We start from the raw sequence: 6,082 nt of genomic DNA, 5'->3' as shown, positions 1-6,082 counted from the left end.
GCCTAGGCATGGTACCTTAGCCTGTGTCGGAATATTTTCCCAGTTCAAGTTCTACTAAACTTTTTTTCCGGTTGTCCATCTATTCAACTGGCTTTTCTGATTTCTGCCTTCGCGTAACTTTTAAAAATTTGTGACTAGCATATAACTTTTTGGTTAGCTCTTTGTAGTGACATTTTTGCTACCTTACAACACTTATCAAAGACATAATATAGCAAATGTGGTGTTTCTCTATCGATACGTTCACGGCAGAAATTCTTTCGCTTGTGCTATCAGATCAAACTTTCTCTGCAAACACCATTTTTGTAACTTTTACGGAAGCAAGGCACAATTTCTGTCTCCATAATTCACCTCTCAGGATGAAGTTCCAAGCTAAAAGCTTCTTAGAACTTCATCATTGTGGAACGATGCCCAACGCTCAACCCTCTTCGGCAAACTCTCCAGGCTCTTAGGACACACCCTTGACCTCTCATCACTATCAGACAACGCTAAAGTTTCCCTTTTACTCCGTGGTAGTCCTCTATATTCATCTGTTGTTAACTCCAATATTCTGTCAACAACCCAACATTTCATCCCTGCAACTAAGCGTTTTTAAAACACAGTTGTCCTGGCATTTTTTGTAATGTGCCCAATTATTTCATCATTGGGTGGAAAACTGGACTTGCGTTTATCTTGGCTTGTTATATTATGTATAATGTATTGTTTTCTGTCTGACGTGATTTTCCTTTGCGTTTCATTTGTACTTGACCTCTCTTTATAAAAATGTACGCTTTGTTTTATGTAAGGGGCAGCGTCAAAATACGTCTTGTACTTGAGTGCGCTACCTCTTTGTCATATGGTGTTATTATATTTCAGCCATACCATAGGTATGGTGAAATATATTGTATTCGTAATGTTTCTTTCTTTCTTTCTTTCTTTCTCCTGTCAAATCTTCAGAACACAGTATCTCCCTTGTTCCTCAACCGAATGACTTGAAATTTGGCACAAGGGTAGAGTGGGCCAATACCCTCGGGAGTTTTTTTCATTTTTTCCATATCTGTCTCTTAAATGATTTTATTAAGGTTTTTTGGTCATCTTAAGACCAAAACTGTATATTTGGGCCCCCTGTACCCTGGTATTATAACCGAATGAGCTGAAATTTGGTACAGATGTGCCTTGATAAGTCCCCCATATAGATTCAATATCAGTTTTGGTGTACAGTATAACCAAATACTTATTTTTGCGATTTTTTTGTCATTTTTATACCAAAAAAGGACACTTTTGGCTCCTGTACCTTGGTTTTAGAACCGGATGACCTGAAATTTAGTATAGGAGTGCCCTAGACATATGCGCACATGGATTCAATAACACTTGAGGCATACGGTACAATAAAATGCTCAATTTTGCGATTATTTGGCCATTTTATGACCAAAAAGTACACTTTTGGCTATTGTGCTCTGGTTTTAAAACCAAATGATCTAAATTTTGGTAAAAGGGTGCACTAGATATTTATTCAAATGACACATGTATAATTTTTGTCATAGACTACGTCAAAATGATATATTTGGGGATTTTTTTGTCATTTTCCAATAGCCAGAGGGGTCAATGACCTTAAGGTCGTTGACCCCCAGCTGCAGATTGGACCTACTGGCATATATGTCTATTTAATCTAATTAGATAGGTAACCAATCACTTAGCCTGAATCTATATCCTAAAGAGGGGGGGTGGCAGCCAATCAGCGAGCCCGGTGTTATCTGGAAGAGTCCATTCTTACACGGAGGGGTTCGTTTTTTTTTAAATTCATCATTGGACTGGTGAAGTCTTTCAGTGGATGCATTTTTGGACAGGTCTATTTTGCAATTTTACAGAATGTGTGCTGGAAGAGTCTATTCTCGCACGGAGGGGGGATTTTTCAAAATTCATATTTTGGACTTTGGTGACTTCTAGTTTGTCAAAGTCTTTCAGTAGGGTTATTTTTGGACTGGTCTAATTTGCAATTTTACATGGGTGTTCTGGAAGAGTCCATTCTTGCATAGAGGGGGCTTTTTTTAAATCCATTTTTTGGACTTCAGTGATTATGTCAAAGTCCTATTTTAGCGGATGTATTTTTGGACTGCTCTACTTTACATGGAAGAGTCCATTTTTTGCACACGGAAGGGGGATTTTTTCAAATTCAGTTTTGAACGGGTGATGATTCAAAATTCAATTTTAGTGGAAGTGTTTTTAGACTGGTCTATTATACCTTTTTATGCACTGGGACCTTTTTTGCTAAATTCAATTTTGGATTTGGTTTCTTATTCAAAAGGCCAAGGTTTCAGTGGGAGTATTTCTGGACTGGTCTATTGTGCAAATTCACATAGGGTGCACTGGAGTCCATTCTTGAACGGGGGAATTTTGTAAGACTCATTTTTGGGTTAAACCGTCATTAGTAAAAGTGATTTTTCAAATGGGTGATTTTGAAATAGCCTATTGTTGCATGGGGAGGGAGATGGCTGAAATATGCTGTATTTGCTCTCAAGCAAATGTCGGCCTTTCTAGTTGTTTAAATGTTTGAATAAAAAAAGCTTTCATTGCAATTCCAAACAAGCTGCCAGGGGGCAAACGTACACCAACAACATCTCGAGTTATCTTGTCCACAGCTTAACGCACTTACTACATACGAGACAGTTGGTTACCAAATGTAAAGCCGTAGAAATTAACTTAGAGACAAAAAAACATCTGTGACCACCATCTGGCTCACACCAACTCGAGAACATCTAACCGTAATTATGATTAATAGCATCAATATCATCTGGACATTGCGCAATATAACCGTTATGCAATCAACTGGATATGATTCGGGAAACGGCCAGCGTTCGCTGCCTTTCGTTGGTCATTGAATGAATTTTGGGGTTATCAGCTTCGATAGAAAGATTCTGAATTTTCATGAGACAAATCAAAACTACTCAATACACCCCCAGATCTAACGAGAAAGGCAACAATTTCGCGAAAACATAGACTTTCCCTGTAGTCGTAGTCAAGCAAGTAACAACAATAGAAGGGAGTATCGATTACATAAGGATAGGAACAGCAGTGTTAATCAATGATAAATTTATAAACAGGAATAATCTACGATAAAGCATAGACACAAAGAGAAAAACAACAATATGTCACTTCGGTTTCATTCCAATAATTCAATAAGACAAAACCGCAGTTATAAAAAGACGAAAAGAAAATAGAGAGGGTTTAAGAAATGCTGTGATATATTTCTCCCCATTCTTCGCTAGACGCCATATAAAGAAGGGCAGTCAAGATAATCAACTTAGGGACCTGGCGATATTTACCGGGGGGGGGGAGGGCTGGTGCATAGGTGGGGGGGCCATTGAAAAATTTTTTGAGCCGAGGGGGGGGCATTGAAAAATTTTGAGCCGAGGGGGGGGGGGCCAATGAAAAAAAATGCCCTATGGGCCATGATAAATACAAGCAAAATGTGCCCCTGAAATGCAGGAAATTAAGTTTCAGATGGTCAAGATTTCAATTTTTCTCTGGACATCCCTTGCGGTGGCTTGCGCCTCTGGCGCACACAACACTTCGGCACTCGTCGCGATCAAAAATCTCTTCCTCTGACAGAAAATTGTCATTACATTTAGCCTAGTCTACCAGCGAAGTTTATCCCACAAAATGCAGAAAATCGTGTCTCAGAGGGTCCAAACTTCATCATTTGAATGACATTTCTCCAGACCTACCTTGCGACGACTCGTGCCATGCCCGGCGCTCGAAATCGTGGAAATACGTTTGGGGCGGGGTCGCCCTCAAAACCATGTGAAGTTCTAATAGAAAGGCTATTAAACTTAGCTTAGTCTGCCAGCAAATTTTGCCCATCAAAATCTAGGAAAGATCGTTTCAGATAGTCAAGATTTCCAAATTTTCCCGGGGGAGCATGCCCCCGGACCCCCCAAGGATTACGTTGATATAGTTCGCCCTCCCCATACCGAGAAATTTTCTGCAGCCGCCTCTGTCGTGTGATTCCATGTTCGCACGAAGTTTAAGAAAACTGTAGAAACTAAAATTGGTATAAATATCAATCCTGCGTGCATCTGTTCTTTGTATACGGAATGGTTCACGGACGGCAACGGGATAAACACGATGGTAAAATTTGGCCCCAAAATTTCCAGACTTCTATTTGGGGATTTAGAACACGAATCATGTTCCATCTGACGTAATCGAACAGAACGCTGACAAGATCCATGTCCCTATCAGTGCGACTCGACATACGGCCAAACATGGTATTTAAATCGCTAACAGAACGCGTGCAAATCAACTCTTTGAGGACTTAAATTGTCGACAACTAATATCTCCAGGTTTGTGTCTTAGGGATTTTTGGAATATGGAGGCAATTTTGAATTACGAGTTTTTGAGTGTGAGAAACATGATTTTTCGACCTTATCTTGGCTGTGAAAATAGTTCTGAGAACAAGTTCAAAAATCCCTAAGACAGAAAGTTTGATCTTACAATCATTACTCATATGATATAAAAGATTTGGATTTTCAGTCAAATTTAGGACCGATCCAAATATGGTATTTGTTTTTTGTGCACCAAACACCCTTTCTAAACCAACCAACTAGACACATTTCAGAAAACATTGAGACAAAACTGTGCAGCACATGTAAACGGTAAGATTTGACGTGTACACACTGCCAATTTCCATTTAATCTCGACGAGATACGTGTGAGAGGTTGCTTTTCTAACTAACACGATCTTGTAGAAGATGTTTCAGTCACCGTCAGCCCTCCGCGGGGACCGCGCGGGAGCCCCGGTAACCCGATACTCCACGTTCTAATGGAAACTTTTGGGCCAAATTTTACCATCATGAAAACATTACGATGTTTACTTTCGTGACAGCGGGCTCTCTGCTGCATATCGTGACGTAATCATGGTGGCGCGAAATTTTTTTGGCAAGTTTGTAGGTTACAATTGGCCGAAATAACTCCAGTTTTGGAAAGATTGAAGCAGTCTTGAAGCGGTTTTCGTAACGATATCGCTAAAATGTACCCAAGTCTCTTCCAACTACAACATTAATTTGTTTTCTTTTGTGTAAATTTCGTACGTGTAGTGGAAAAGATCGCCTTGGATTACCGCCCCTCCCCGCCCGCTTTTCTCTTCATTGATGTGGACGCATAAAATCCACATTTTTTTGCCTCACAGAATGCGGGAAATTTCGTTTTAGAGGGTCAAAAATATCAAAATTTCCCGGGTAGCATGCCCCTAACCCCCGAGACCGGTTGGGCCTTCGGCCCTCCGATCCCTGGACGGCCTTTAACAGCTAGCCGTCGGTCTGGCGGAAACACTCAGTTTCATGATCTTGCGTATTAAAGTTTAAACGTTACCAGAGACTTTTTGCACGTAGATCGGAGAAGTGATATCAGACAAAGTAAGTCTTATAACCGTTGCAACGTGAGTGTAACAACATCAAGTGCTACATGTTTGTATATATGTCAACAAAATGAAAACTCGGCTGTTGTAAAACTTTGGGAGATAACATATGCCCCAGCAGGACTCCAACGTGCGCAATTTGTTGACGCGCGGGTCTTGACACCCCAATCGTCGTCACGTTCAAACAACGCTACCGCTATTGTTATTGCAATATTATTTAATGACAGACTGTGTGTAATGGAGGCAAGGCAAGGGGGGGGGGGGGCATTGAAAAAAATTTTACCAGACCTATTTTGCACCAGCCCCCTCCCCCCAGTAAATAACGTCAGGTCCCTTAGTCAGTGATTAACAAGTTTGAACGCTATAATGTATACGTACTACAGTGCAGATCGTTCAGTAGGAACAGTAGTTGTTGCCATCGATAGCTACTATCAGTAATACAATGACTATTAGGAAACTATGATATACTTTATCAAGCGTTTACAGAGTATTTGTTATCAGGCGACGTGCGCAGTCTATTTTTGAAGGAGCTGATGGTGCTGGCTGTACGGGTACTACTGGGGAGAGAGTTTCAGAGGGAAATTGCTCTGCTGACAAATGTTCTCTGAGATCGTGTAGTCTTGTATGCAGGAGTAGTCAAATGTTCACTGTTTCTTAGGGGGTAGCGGGAGTCCATAGCAGACGCTCGTGCATG

The sequence above is a fragment of the Branchiostoma floridae genome, chromosome 19 (genome assembly GCF_000003815.2).
Source record: "Branchiostoma floridae strain S238N-H82 chromosome 19, Bfl_VNyyK, whole genome shotgun sequence".
NCBI classification, from domain to species: Eukaryota; Metazoa; Chordata; class Leptocardii; order Amphioxiformes; family Branchiostomatidae; genus Branchiostoma; species Branchiostoma floridae.
Note: the sequence above shows the minus strand (reverse complement) of the source record.